This window comes from Tursiops truncatus, chromosome 11 (assembly GCF_011762595.2).
Source record: "Tursiops truncatus isolate mTurTru1 chromosome 11, mTurTru1.mat.Y, whole genome shotgun sequence".
Taxonomy (NCBI): domain Eukaryota; kingdom Metazoa; phylum Chordata; class Mammalia; order Artiodactyla; family Delphinidae; genus Tursiops; species Tursiops truncatus.
The window spans coordinates 9,060,773-9,074,956 of NC_047044.1; the positions used below are offsets into that span (position 1 = coordinate 9,060,773).

At 60.2% G+C, this 14,184-nt stretch overlaps 1 protein-coding gene across 1 annotated transcript in view; it reads right to left on the reverse strand.

The window, feature by feature from the left end:
- MGAT3 (beta-1,4-mannosyl-glycoprotein 4-beta-N-acetylglucosaminyltransferase) overlaps positions 1 to 13,226 on the reverse strand; it is a 30,913-nt gene extending 17,687 nt beyond the window's left edge. Inside the window, exon 1 of the mRNA XM_019943656.3 lies at positions 13,059 to 13,226. The gene's annotated coding sequence lies outside the window, so the exon portion shown is untranslated. The remainder of the gene's footprint in view (positions 1 to 13,058) is intronic.
- Between the last annotated feature and the right edge of the window lie 958 nt (positions 13,227 to 14,184).

Genomic DNA, 14,184 nt, shown 5'->3' on the forward strand with positions numbered 1-14,184 from the left:
GAGGGCTCAGAGGAGACCCCCAAACGGCTACCGTACTGCCTGGCTCCACGTCCAAGTCCACCACTGGCAAGGCATTAGTTCTCTGTGTTAGGAATGGCCCTCTCCGGGGTCCTCCCGAGAGGGTGAAGCCGTAAATCGGGCCCTGGCGCAGAAGGGGGCTGGCCGGCAGAGCTGCCAGCATTCGTGCTGCTGGAGGGTGGGATGCATCAGAGGCCTTTAAACACACTGCTCCACACCCCTGGGACTCCTCCTCCCCCCTCCTCCCCCCTCCTCACAATGCAGCTTAGCCCTCGCCTCCCGGGGGCGCGCGCTGCAGGGGCGCCTCCACCCAGCTTGCTCGGGAGAGAAACTTCCTGTTGGTCTATCTGCCTGCCCTGCAGCCCCCCTGTGCCTCAATGTCTCCCTCTGTCACATAGGATCAGCCCCACCCAGTAGGGTGGCTGGAGGCCCGAGTGAGGAGAGTTGAGAGGACACCCCCAAGTAGGGGGACGTCCCAAGGGCCCAGGGGCTGGGTCATCTCTGCAGGGAAAGGGCTGGGAGAGGCGGGGCGGCGTGTGGTGCCGGTGCCGGAAGGGAGAGAAAGGAGGAAGGGAGAGGAGGCCAGGGTCCAGCCGAGGTGGAGCCGAGGCAGCAGGAGGCTGCAGTGATGACTTGGGCAGACTATTACTCATTAATAGAGTTTCTGATTGAAGGACTGAGAAGAACCCGGCTTCTTCCAGTTCATGACAGTAACACGCTGCCAGTCCTTCAGCGAATGTGGACGGAGCCCCGCCCCACGCAGGCCTATGGCTCACATCCTTACGTAGCCCACTGAGGCCAGTGGGGAGGAAACCCCCCCAGAGACCCCTGCACCTCAGGCTTGCAGCTCCTGGCCCACCTCCCAGCCACTCGGCCTTCCAGACCCAAATGACCCACCCTGGCCCGTCAGGAAGAGAGGGCGGCCAGAGCAGACAAGTCCAGGGGCCGAGGCCAGCCCTGCCCTGCCTCAGTCTCCACATCTGTGGAATGGAAATCAGAACGCCCACACCTCCCAGACTCACAGTGAGGAAAAACAAGGCCAGTCAGGCCGGGGCTGAGCACTTTGTGCCTCTACAAGAACTCATTTCTGGGCCCGGCACGATGTGAGATGCCCCCAGCCCCATCTCTCAGGAGCGAGAGGCCTCAATGACAGAGCAGTGGGGCAGCAGCTCCCTGGAATCCAAACTCCAGCGGAACTGTACTCAAATCCGGCCCCTGCGCCTTCTCGACCCCCTGTGTGATCCTGGGCAGGTCACTCAATATCCCTGGAGCTCGGAGTCCCCGTCTACAACGTGGGATCATCCCAGCCCCTCACCTCAGGAGAATTAAACGGGGTAACGGCCAGAGCACCTTGACAGAGACCAGTCCTCTGATCTCCGAGGCTGAGCTCATGCCGGCTCTCCACACAGCCTCACCACGTGCCTGGATGGCCCGGCTGGGGCGCTGCTAGGCCTACTGGCACCTCCCTCCAAAATGCCTCTACTCCTCCTCACCGGCCCCGCCTTCCCTTTATTTTCTGTCTTGAAATTCTTAATTTTTGAACAAGGGGCCCTGCATTTTCATTTGGCACTGAGCCCACCAATTCTGTCACTGCGACTCCCCATCAGGCCACATCCCTCTGCGCAGACCCCTCATCACACTCAGAATAAAATCCAAACTCCTTTCTGCACCCACAGGCCCAGTCCCTGCATCTTTGCTGACCTCGCCTCCCTTGTCCACTTGACTCCAGCCACAGTCCCTGCCTTCCCAGCCCTTCCACACCCCAGGCTCACCCGTCTCAGGGTCCTCGCACTGGCTGTTCCCTCCGCCTGGAATGCCCTTCCCTCAGATCTCCACATGCCAGCCGCCTGCTCAGAGGGGCCTTCCTGACCAGCCAGCTAAAGGGGCCGTCCCCTCCCAGGTCATCTGCTCCACAACACTCCTCACTGCTGAAGCTATCTGTCTCCTTGTTTATGTGTTAGTGGTCTGTCTCCCCCACCCACACCCTGCTCGCTTGGAATGTCAACAACATGAGAGCAGGGTCACCATGGGCCCCAGTCATCGGTCACTGCTACTCCCCACCCCCTAGGACAAAGCCTGGCCCAGAGCAGGAGCTCCATAAACAGCTGTTGAATGAGGATGGAACTCATATGAGAAGTGATGCTAGACCCCTGGTGGCAAGTATCATCTGGTTTGGGGGTGCCTGAGGCAGCAGGCCCGCCAGTGCACACCCACACCTAGCAGGGCTCCCTCCACTGCTCCAGAGGAAGCCCCCCCAGCCCTGCTGAGATCAGCGCCGTCCTGCCCAGGCAGCCCCAGCAGTGCCAGCCCCTCCTGCCAGGCTCGCCCATCCTCCAGGGACAATGTACAAAGGGCCACTTCAGTTCGGAGCCTCAGCTCCATCTCCAGCCCAGCAGGCCTGAGTGTGGGGGAAGAGAGGGGAGGGCACACCCCACCCCTCCTCTGTCCTCGTGGAGCTTTCTCTAGCGCAGGCAGGATGCAGGGTGGGCGACAGAATCCAGCGATAGCTGGAGAGACTGTGTCCCATGTGCTGCCCCCTGGGGGGCAGGGGTAGGTGAGTGCCCACGTGGGGGGCGGAGCGGTGCCCATGCCCAGGGTGGAGGCAGAGGTTGGCCCCCGTGTTCCTAGGCAGTAGGAGTGGAAGGACTCCCACGGGCACCTCCCCACATGTACAGGGCGGCAGGTGGTGGGTACACCTGTGCATGCGGGAGGCCCGAGTGCTGGCTGGGTAAGGGAAGAGAAGAGCAGAGCCAGTGGGATCTGGGCCAGGCTGCAGGGAGGGTGGGGACCTGGGCTTTAGAGTCAGTTCCCATCATGCCTGGAACCCTCCACTGCAAGACAGGGCGCAAGGGACTTCCCTGGTGGTGCAGTGGTTAAGAATCCGCCTGCCAATGCAGGGGACACGAGTTCAAGACCTGGTCCTGGGAGATCCACATGTCGCAGAGCAACTAAGCCCGTGCACCACAACTACTGAGCCCGCGTGCCACAACTATGAAGCCGGCGCGCCTAGAGCCCGTGCTCCGCAACAAGAGAAGCCACTGCAATGAGAAGCCCGCGCACTGCAATGAAGAGTAGCCCCCGCTCGCCGCAAACAGAGAAAGCCCGTGCGCAGGAACAAAGACCCAATGCAGTCAAAAATCAATCAATCAATCAATATTAAAAAAAGGGGGGGCTTCCCTGGTGGCGCAGTGGTTGAGAGTCCGCCTGCCGATGCAGGGGACACGGTTTCGTGCCCCAGTCCGGGAGAATCCCACATGCCGTGGAGCGGCTGGGCCCGTGAGCCATGGCCGCTGAGCCTGTGCTCCGCGGCGGGAGAGGCCACAGCAGTGAGAGGCCCGCATACCGCAAAAAAAAAAAAAAAAAAAAAAAAAAAAAGACAGGGCGCAAAGAACTTGCTCAGTTGTTCCAACAACCTGAGCTGATAACCTGTGACCTGAGCCTGGCACCCAGGATGCTTGTACAGCTTCGGGCATTACCAACTTTCCTCCTTCTGGAACCCGTCAGGGGTGCAACCATCCACCTAGCCGCCCACGCCAGGAGCCCAGGAACCACCCTAAATCCTCCCTCACTGACCCCGCATGACTAGGCCTGTCTATTCCATGCCCCGATACCTCACAAGCCCCACCCTTTTCCCTGTGCCACTGTTCCACACTGGTGGTACCACCACCAATGCTCACCTGCACAACAGGAGTGGCCTTCCCAAGGGGACTCCAGCCAGGTGCCTGTGAGCCAAGCAAAAGCCCCATCTGGCGCTGCCCCTCCTAGCTGAGAACCCTGTCCTCAGGATAAAGTCCAGATCTTCCAGGAGGCTCAATGTTTCTGTGTAATCTTACACTCCCTCTCCCCATGCCGGTCTGGGGAGGGTTCAGCTGAACTAGACTTCCTCCAGGTCTCCCTGACCCCAGGCTATGGAAAGAGCCGAGCTGTTTCAACCCTGGCCTGCCCCCCACTCCCCTGGTCCCCAGCTCCAGCACAGTGCCTGACACAGAGGTTTGCTGAATGAATGAAAGACCTTCCTCCCACATCCACACACCTGCACTTTTCAGTCAATACCGCCGGGCTCTCAGGCCTGGTCTGGGGCCTGGAAAAGTGCCTGCAGGTCCCAGTCCTGCCTGCCACGTGACCTCGGGCTCAGCACGCCCCAGGGAAGCGGCGCATCTACGTGAATTCGAAGGGTCCCTTCCAACGGGCTGGTGGTGCTGAAGGGAACGGTTCCGTCCTCAGTCCTCAGCAACGTGATGGCTGATGGTTGGGAGGCAGTACGGGAAGGAAGAAGGTGGAAAATGAAGCAATGGCTTCGAGCAGGTTAGGATCCTCCCCACCAAGGCTCACCGCTGTGTGCTCAGTGCCCAGAGCCAGGCCTGGCCTCGAGCAGCCGCTGCTGAATGAAGAAATGGGCTTGAACCCTGGCTCTGCCACCCACAGCTCTGTGGCCCCAAGCAGAAGTCCTACCCTCTCCAGGCCTGTCTGCTGAGCCATTAAAGGGAGGCTGGTAACACCACCTGCAGGGTCCTCGGAGGGATGTGGGGCTGCACCTGGCCCAGAGCCTGTGGCTCCCGCAACCTGGGAACCTGAGCACAATTAACCTCCTGCTGGGAGTGGCTCTGACGGAGCAGGTGCACAGCTGGTTGGCTCTGCGGCTCTGGGCACCCAGTGAGCCTCCTCAAGGCTGAACAATGAGGCTTTTCTCTTTTCCCTTCCCGATTACTCTCTGTCCGCCCCTGCCTGCGAGGGGCCATAGCCTCCTTGGGTCAGTCCCCACCAGGGACTCTCAGTGAGCCCTCACCAAATGGCAGGGGGCCATCGCGCAGGGCTGCAGGCACTGGGCCCCACTCCTTAATTTCATGGAAGCCGCCAATCCCTTCTTGCTTCTTTAATTACTTAGTCCTTCCCACCGCTGGATCCAGAGAGCATTCTGGAACAGGCCTGCAAGTGCTCAAACTTCCCACTGACGGTGGGGCAGCAGTGACAGAAGCATCACCACAGGTGCGAAGGTCATTCCAGGGGTCAGGTGGCTGGGGTCCCAGTCTCAGCAATTGCTAACCTCCCAGGAGACCCTGGGCGCCCAGAGCAGCGCCCCCTTCCCAGGTGATGCGCTTCATCTCAGCTCATCTTCGCGAGCCCACCTCACAGATGGGGACCGGGGCTTAGAGAGGGGACATACCTTGTCCAAGGTCAGGTACCAGCAGGCCATGGGAAGGGCCTGGCTCAGCAGAGACTACGTGCATGCCCACTGCTGCTCACCAAGGTGCAGGACCGCCCCATCCTCTCTGGACCTCAGTTTCCCACTGACCCCCGGGGGCACGGACTTGACCTTCCAGCTCTGACTGATATCAGTGCTCCGCGTTCCAGGCCACATTCTAGGTTTGCTGCTCCATTTCCCCCCTCCAATTCCATAATCCAGTTTCTCTCTTCTGAATTGAGGGGTTCTACTTCTAGATGCTGTGTTCTGGGGTCTGGTCCCGAGGTTCTCCTCTCATGGAAAGTTCTGCAGCCCTGGCTCTCCAGCCCACATGCTACTTCTTCAGGGCACTGTACTCTCCTCCCTGCACTGGCAGCGGGGCTCACAACCCACAATTCCGTGTTCCAGCGCCATCGGCCTTCAGGAGCACTTCAGAGCAGTGAAACCAGCAAGGAGGGTCAGCTTGGGGTCCCAGGGCCATCGGGGGATCGCAGAGCACACCCACAGCTGGGCAGGAGTGCCCCTCCTCACCCTTCTCCCCGTCCTTCCAGGATGCCATCCTGCCCACCCCCACCCCTGCTGGCCACCGTCCCCACCAGTCTGCACGGGGATGGCCTGACAAGATGGGCACTTCCCAAGAGCAGAGACCTTGGGACACTCATCTTCAGGGTCATGGCCTGGCACCCCCGTGTGGGCACTCAATAAACGCTTGCTGAATGAATTAGCTAGGCATGATCAAGACTGGCACGGTTACACACGGGCACAGACTGAGGGACACGCATTCATATGACAGAGTTGCTCCTGCTGTGTGCATGCGCTGGTGACGCACACACACACACAAATGCACAAAAACAGACACGCTCACACCCTGCGGTCGGCAGATCTGTGCCCTGGCACCTAGCCCAGCCCCTGGCACATAGTAGGCACCGGTGATTAAGTGCTGAATGAATGAATGAGTGCTTTGTACCAGGGACAGAGCCAGGGGCCATGGAGGAGTCAGAGATTGAGTCCCCACCCGGCCTCAGGGCTGAGCTGTGATTAGGAATACTATTACCACAGGGGAGAACTTGACCACGTTGCAGGACTGCGGAAAGGCACTTCGAGGCAGGAGTCCGTCAGGAGGGCAGTCAACGGCGATGCACACCCACTGGGCACAGGGGTGTGGGGGTAAAGCCAACAGCTCTGGGGTCACCCCTGGCTGGAAGGGGCAGGAATGGCTTCCTGGGTGGGTGGCAGCACCTGGGGTGGAGTGGGTTGGCTTTCCAGGTGGACGGTCCAGCATAGCAACAGCCCCGAGGCTGGAAAGTGGGGTACATGGGAGAAGAGGAGCGAAGGCCGGACTGGTGCCATAGGAAGTCAGAGGTTGGGGCGGAATTCTCGGGGTGCTGCATCCCAGTAGCCCCAGGCCTGGACCCTCACTGACCCGATTTCCAGGAATGAGAGAGACGCAAGCTGTTTGCCACGGGTGCACATGTTCTGGGGTATGTGCCTGGGACGGGCCAACTCCCACCCTGAGACCCCACAGCCAGTCACCCTGGAGGCTGCCCACAGGCAGTGACCCCAGAATCCAAAATATGGGGAGGTGGCTGTTCTCACGGCACCTTTTCTTTTTTTTTTATTTTAAATTAGTTAATTTATTTATTTTTGGCTGCGTTAGGTCTTCATTGCTGTGCGCGGGCTTTCTCTAGTTGCGGCGAGCGGGGGCTACTCTTTGTTGCGGTGCACAGGCTTCTCATTGCAGTGGCTTCTCTCGTTGCAGAGCATGGGCTCTAGGTGCATGGGCTTCAGTAGTTGTGGCACGTGGGCTCAGTAGTTGTGGCGTACAGGCTTAGTTGCTCTGTGGCATGTGGTATCTTCCCGGACCAGGGCTCGAACCCGTGTCCCCTGCATTGGCAGGCGGATTCTTAACCACTGCGCCACCAGGGAAGCCCACGACACCTTTTCTTACCTCTCTCCTTTAGAATATTACTTCATCTCTCCGGTTATAAAGGTTTCTCATACATTCTAGGGAATCTGGACGTCACAGCGAAAGAAACAGGATGATACCACCCACCATCCCACCACCCCCTGGGCTAACATTTTGGCTTAAGTTCTTACGGAGTTTTTTCCTGTGCACATTTTTGCTGGAATGAGCTATTGACATGGATTTCCTGCCAGCTTTGGGGCAACACACATTTTTCCTAAGGAGCTTTGTCTCCCACACCGGAGGACCAGAGGGCAGACCTGAGCCCTGGGGATGCTGCTCTCCTTGACTCCTTCTCATCCACTCCCTAACCTGGACCCCATTGAGAAACACCCCTCGGGTGTGGGGTGCAGCCCCACAGTCCTGGGCTCTCCTCCTACAGACCACAAAGGTCTGGGTCAGTGCCAAGCACCCCGGGATCCAATCTTCCCTCTGGGAAATGAGCCGGTTCAGCTCCCCGGTAGCCCCAAGCTCCCCAGTATGGCCCCCTCTCTGGACTGAGGTGACAGTCACCGACTGGGCTGCACTTTCCAGTTGCCTTCAGGAGCTGCGCTGGGAGGTCCCTTGGTCTTTCCCAGAATCCCCTTCCTTTGCCACCTAGACACAAGGAACAGCAAAGCAACCCCACTGCTGTCCCTTGGTGACCTGCACACGAGTCCCCTGACCCAGTCCTCTCTGTTCACTCCACTGGCATCCCTGCCAGACCCTCGATAGACCTGTCCTGCACACGGGTCTCATCCCATGGGGACGGACAGGCAGAAATCCCTAGCGAGGAGGATCAGCCTTGCCATTGGGGTAGGGGTGTGGCGTGGCTTCCTGAAGGAGTCTTAAAGGATGGGTCAGGAGAGGAGGGGAAGGGCATTCTGGACAGAGGGACAGCAGCAGAAAAGGCTTGAGAGGAAAGCTGGAAGCTGGATTTCTAGTCTGGCTGGGGGAGCTGGTGCATCGCTCCTGAGGTATTGAAATGAAATCACGCAAGAAAGCGCCAGCATCTCGTTCCCATTTCTGCCGTAAATATGAGTTACGACCATTAACATTCACAGTCCTGGGCGATGGGTCGGGAAGGCACCTTCTCTATCTTTCACCTAAACCAGCCAATCTGCCTTGTTTCCGGAAGTGGCCCTCATCTTCCACTCTCAAAATTACCATTCAACAAGTACTAAAGAAATACTTCTCGGGCTTCCCTGGTGGCACAGTGGTTAAGAATCTGCCTGACAATGCAGGGGACAAGGGTTCAAGCCCTGGTCCGGGAAGTTCCCACATGCCACGGAGCAAGGAAGCTCATGCGCCACAACTACTGAGCCTGCGCTCTAGAGCCCGCGAGCCACAACTACGGAAGCCCACGTGCCACAACTACGGAAGCCCGCGCGCCTAGAGCCCGTGCTCCGCAACGAGAGAAGCCACCGCAATGAGAAGCCCACGCACAGCAACAAAGAGTAGCTCCCACTCGCCGCAACTAGAGAAAGCCCGCACGCAGCAATGAAGACCCAACACAGCCAAAAATAAATTAATTAACTAAATAAATAAATTTAAAAAAAAAAGAAATACTTCTCGAGTGCCTCCTCTGTGTGAGGCATGGTGTCAGCCCCCAGGGAGTGCCTGTGTGCCCAGCCCAGGAACGAGTCCCCCGCCTTAATGGGCAGCTCTCCCTGGTCCCCCTTCCCTGGCCACCACGGTTCACCCAGACTGTGTGCTGGTCCCCAGTAACAAGAGGAGAGTGGTGACAAGGGATTTGTCCAAAGTACTAAGCAAGCTCTGGGGGTTCCACAGCCAGCCCAGGACCTGTTCCCTGGAGGAAGCGGCAGTAGCAGGTGCTGGGCTAAAAGCAATGGGCAGGGGGAGGGGAGGAGCGGGCAGGGGGCACGGCATAGTGTGTGCAGAGCTGCGTTGAGGCTGGGGGTGGAGCGGAGGCCGAGAACACAGGAGGGGGCTGAGTCATAGGGATCTGGGTCCCAGAGGGCGGGGGTCTCATCCTGGAATTCATGGGGCTAAGCAGTGGTTCTTGGAGTCCACAGGCCTCTGAATCCCCAGGGGATTCAAATCTGGGTTTCCAGCCCTCCCTCCCATGGTGTGATTCTGACTCAGCAGGGCAGGGTGAGGCCCGGGAAATACATACTTTCCCCAAGCTGCCCAGGTGAGGCAGGGCCCCGGGACTACGGCAAGGAAGGAAGTAGCACCAGGACCCTGAAGCGGGTGGCCTGGAGGCCAGGACACGGGTGAGGCAGCTGTCTCAGGCACCCAAGCCTCAGACAGCAGCCACCTCTGGGTGATTGAGGGGGCCTAGACAGGCAGCCCCATGAAGCTATGGGGTCCTACAGGCTAGATATAACCCTAGCCCTGCCACTTCCCGTCCCTGGGCCCCAGGCCACCTCAAACTGCCAAATGGGATAATAATATTGGTAGCTCCTGCCTCGAGGGAAGTTAGAGGCATCTCTGAAGCAGACAAAGTGCTTTGGCCCAGTGCCCAGCACACAGTAAGCGCTCGATAAATAACAGCAAATTATTATGACTGGAAAGTCCTCCATCATGGGTCTCTCAACCAGAGTCTCAGAGACTGCCTCTGGCCACCCTCCCTCAACCAGACGCTGTCTGGCCTGCTCCTTCTGGGAAGTTCCTGGCCTGCCTAGAGAGGTAGCCAGAGGCTGGGCCCTCAGGAGGCCCCAGTGTCCACACAGACTCCTACCTTCTGTCCTGGCCTTCACCCTGCACCCCACCCCACCCCAAGGAGTCCCACTTCAGTGGGAACCAAAGTCTTAGCCAAACAAGCTCTAAATTCATGAAACAACAGAATAATTAGGTGTGTGAATGATTCTTATTGTTCCAGTTTTATTTTTATGGAAAAGATGAAAATAAGTGAGCCAACGGGGGAATTTCAGCAGTGCAAGGAAAAGCATTTGGGGACTCTGTTAACTTCTTGGATTATGGGCAAAACCTTGGGCCCCCTTGTCAGCCCATTCTAGACCACAGGACCGTGGGCCACTACCCTTCCACCCCCCCACCCCCCAGGCCCGCTTCCAGCCCTTGGGAAGTTCCCACCCGCTCCTGAAGCCTCTCTTTCCCCTTCTGGAAGATGGGCACAAGCAAGGTCCCTGTGACCACTCTGCTGCAAGTGAGGCTGCCCTGTGGAGGGTCAGCGTCCTCCATCAGGGATGGAGAAGGGGGAGGAATGGGTGGAAGGAAGAGCAGGGCCGTTCCCCTGGGCTGAGAACCATTTACACCCCAGCTCATTCGAGACCCAGTTGCCAGCATACCACTGCCCCCTGCTCAAGCAGTGGGTACAGAAAGGCAGGCTTTGGCCCATGGGGACTCACAGACAGAGGGGAAGAGAACGCGGAAGTGGACGACACATCTACTGGGGCAGGCTGTGTAGTCTCTGAGGAAGCAGGGGCGAAGAGGGAGACTCATTCAGGGAGGGGGGCAGCGAATGCCCAATGGAAACGGAACCAGGCTGTTCAAATAGCAGTAATGTGCGTCATCCCCATTTTAGAGACAAGGAAACTGAGGCACAGGGAGGCAGAGTGACTAGTACACTGTCACACGGTAAGAAGTGACAGGATCGGGATTCGAACCTGGGCCACTGGATCTGGAATCCTTGCTTTTTAACTTCTGCACTTGGCTGCCTCATGGCACAATTATTGAGACTCTTCCCCTACCCCCAAGCAGCCAGCACAGAGCTAGGCAGACCATGGGTGCCCAGGGATATCTGCTGGCCAACTAGATTCCAATCTCCGGGGGGCAAGGCCTGTGTCCTCTCCACCTGGCTGCCCGGCACAGTGCCCCTCACAGGAGGACATCATGTTTGTTGATCAGAATATCTGAAGAAACTTCTGGAAGGGAGCCCTGGTCCCCATGTGGTAGACTAGAGCTAGCTGGGAGTGGGGTGCACCATGCGGTGTGGGGAACAAAGAGGCTTTGGCCTTGGGGAGCAGAGCAGAGCCCCCTAATGGGCATGGCTGGGGGCCAGAAGGTGATGGGTGCCCACGAGGGCAAGAGGAGGCCGTCTATGCAGACCACCCTGTCCCTGGTCACTCCTCACTGCTCCTCCTAGAAGGAGGACATGGACATACAGCTCCCCCAGGCCTCGGCTACCTCCTAGTCACATCCAGCCCTCACGGGATCCTCACCGTCACCCATGAAGTGGACGTGGCCCGCCAGCTGGTATCCATGTCCCTGTTTTACACGTAAAAATACGGATGCAGCAGCCAGCGCTTCCCGAGTGCTTCTCAGGTGCGGCATGCGGCATCTCATGCAGTCCTCACCACAACTCTGTGGAGGATTCTCCCCATGTGACAGATGTGGAAACTGAGGTTCTGAAAGCTGCCCAGCCGGAGGTGGTCCAGCTTCCACAGTAAAAGGGATCACCAGTGTGGGTCAAGCAGCCCTGACCACATCAAGGGCACTGGGCAGACCCTCGGAAGGGGGGCAGCTGAGCCAGATGGCGCTATCCCAGTCAAGTCACCCCTCACTGTGCTGTCCTCGTGCCAGCTCCCTGGTGTGACCCGCCATCTTGCCTCCACCTGGCCCTCCTTCCCTCCAGCCCTGGCTCCCCCTCTTCATCTGGCTTCTGATTTTGGCCTGACGCAGTGCTTGACCATTCCCCCACCTCCATCTCCCAGCACATACTCACATCTCTGAGCCTTTGCTCATGCCATCCTTCCTCCCAGAATGCCCTTCCCACTTTCTCCACCAACAAACCCTTCCAGCTTCCTTTTATGTTTCCCAGCAAGTTCTCTCTCCCCCTTGGACTGGCAGCCCCTTTTTCAAACTTTCCTAGGACCCTGTGCCTATCTCTTTAGCACTGATAACCCCACAGAACTCCCAGCTCCTCCAGGTGGGGGGTGGGGGGGCACTTGTCTTCTTCCCTCCATCCTCAGGCTTGGCCCGTTGCCTGGATTTTTAGTAACTGCCCAGGAGGTGACACAACAGTGCCCGCAACTCCCCCATCAAGGAAGGTCTGGCCTGGTGGCCCAGGAGTGAAGAGGAGTGCTCTGGGGTGGAGAGTGGCAGTGCTGGGGGACCCTGGAGAGAGCTCATTGAGGTAGTGTCCCTGCCCACGCCCCTTCTAGGAAGTCTTCTAGAGCCTAGACAGTCACCCGACCTCAGGTCACCAGGGTTGACTGAGACCCATCTCTGCCTCTCTGGCACCCCAGCTCAGGCACACCCCCCCCCCACTATAACCCAGGTGCACTCCCCTCCCCACCCCGGTTTCAGAACTCATTATTTGCAGATATTTATAGCGCCCTCCCCCAGCCTGGTTGCCTCCCCCGCCCTGGGCAGTGAAGTGGAAAGAGCGGGAGCCCCCTCAGCAGGAAGGGTTGGGGTTCTTCCCCCACTCCCCTCTGCCTGGTCCCGGCCTCCGCACCCGCCCAGCACCCAGACAGCGCCTGGGCCCCTGCCGCTGCCGTCGCCGCCGCCGCCGCCGCCGCAACCCGGGGTGGGGGGAGGTGGATGGGGGAAGGCGGGCGCTGAGGCCTCCCACCCCCAGTCCCGCGCCGCGCGGGAGGTTTGTCGGGGGCGCAGCGCACAAAGCCTGGCTCCAGCCCCGAGGCTCGGGGACGCCCCCAGCCCAGGCCGGGGGTGGGGGGTCGAGGGGATGAGGCTTTGCCCTCCCGGGCCACGGAAAGCTCCGCTGAGCAGCCGGGTTGGGGGAGGGGGCGCCAGAACTGAGTAGCCGCCTCTGCATCCGCCCGTCATCTCGGCCCCCCACCCCGGCCCCCCAGCGTAGTTCTCCCGCCCCCGCCCCCAAAGGTCACGCTCAGGGAGAGGGTCTGTGGGAGCTGTGACTGGGGGCGCAGCGAGCGCGGAGGAGGAGGCGCGGAGATGGAGGCGGAGGGCCGGAGTGCAGGGATGGAGGGGGCTGCGGCTCGGGCCCCCAGGACGCCAGGGTCAACTCACCCATCGCCCGCCGGGTCTCAGCAGCGGCGGCATCAGCGGCGGCGGCGGCTCCGCGGCCCCCGGGGCCCCCGGCGGGGAGATGCTGGCGTCCGCCGCAACCTCTCGCCCCATCCCGGGCTCCGGCGGCGGCGGCTGCGGCGGGCGCCCGGCATCGCAGGCGGCGCGGCCCCGGCCCGGCCCCGATCCCCGCCCCCACCTCCACCCCGTCCCGCGGGCCAGGCGCGGCCGCCTGCCTGCACCACGGGGCCGCGGCGGGGGCCCGACGAGCAGACCGGCGCCGGGGAGGGCCCCACGGGAGGCGCGCGGGGGGTGCGGAGCCGAGGCCCGAGCGCCGAGCGCAGAGGTGCCGCTCCCTCCGGGCTCGGGCGGCTCCGGCCCCCGCCCCGCCCCCACCGGCGCCCCCTCCCCTCCGCCGCCAGCCGGGCTCCGCTCGCAGCGCCGGGACTGGGGGTGCCTCGGACCGCAGTCTCGGGCCGCCGCCGCTCCGCGCCTCCCGCGCGTGCGATCAAATTGTGTGTGTGTGTGTGTGTGTGTGTGTGTGTGTGTGTGTGTGCGCGCGTGCGCGCGCGCGCCCCTGCCTGTGACCGTGCGTGCGCCGGCCCACGGCCCGGTGCGTCCTGTGCGGTTGTGTGTGTGCGATGGGAGGCGGAGCGGGTCGGAGAGTATGTGTGTCTGGCATGTGCATGCGTCTGCGTGTCCGGTTCTGTGTGCGCCTGGATGCGTGTGTCTGTTTTGCAGTGTGAATGGGTCTGTGTGACCTGCAGCGTGTACCCGGGTCTGTTCCCGTGTGTGCATGGGCGTGGATCCCTGGGGCTGTGCCTGTGTGTACCTGGATCGTGATTGTGTGCACACATCTGTGACCGTGTGCAGAGAGGCCTCTAGGTCTTGTACTGTGTGCCTGCCAGGCCCTGGGCGTCTGCGATGATGTATATACGCATTTGCGACCACCGTGGGCAGAGGCCTGGTTTTGTATTGTGGTGCGCGCATAGCGCTGGGCCTGTTACTGCGTCTACACAGGTCTGTGTGTTGGTGAAGATCCCCGATGTACAGTGGCCTGTGGGCCTTGGGCCTTGGCTTACTTGTATCCTTCTGACCCCCTCCATCCATGCATATGACCAACACAACT